This window comes from Primulina huaijiensis, unplaced genomic scaffold (assembly GCF_012295235.1).
Source record: "Primulina huaijiensis isolate GDHJ02 unplaced genomic scaffold, ASM1229523v2 scaffold5145, whole genome shotgun sequence".
Classification (NCBI taxonomy): domain Eukaryota; kingdom Viridiplantae; phylum Streptophyta; class Magnoliopsida; order Lamiales; family Gesneriaceae; genus Primulina; species Primulina huaijiensis.
The window spans coordinates 1-351 of record NW_027360658.1 but is presented as its reverse complement, the minus strand read 5'-3'; the positions used below and the strand labels follow the sequence as shown (position 1 = coordinate 351).

At 29.3% G+C, this 351-nt stretch overlaps 1 pseudogene; it reads left to right on the top strand.

Moving 5' to 3' along the window:
* Window positions 1–258: 258 nt before the first annotated feature.
* On the top strand, window positions 259–351 carry LOC140970279 (small nucleolar RNA R71; annotated as a pseudogene; the record flags this gene model as incomplete).

Sequence of the window (351 nt, the reverse complement as noted above, 5' to 3'; positions counted from 1 at the left end):
AGTTTAGCTTGAATATCTATATCATCTTTAAGATTATAAATACCAAACCCATTTTTTGAACTATTGATTTTAGTTGTTGGTGGTTCTATGGTGCCTATATTATCCCAATTTTGAGCATTTTCTGCTAATGAATCCAAATACTCCATAGCTTCATTTGGGTTTTTATCTTCAAAAGTTTCATTACACATGAATTCTATCATTTGCCTATCTTTAGGTATTAGACCTTCATAAAAGTGAGAAACTATTCTCCATGTTTCAAAACCATGATGTGGGCATGTATTAAGTAATTTTTTATATCTATCCCAGCATTGATAAAATGTTTCTCCTTGATTTTGAGAAAAAGTAGTAATT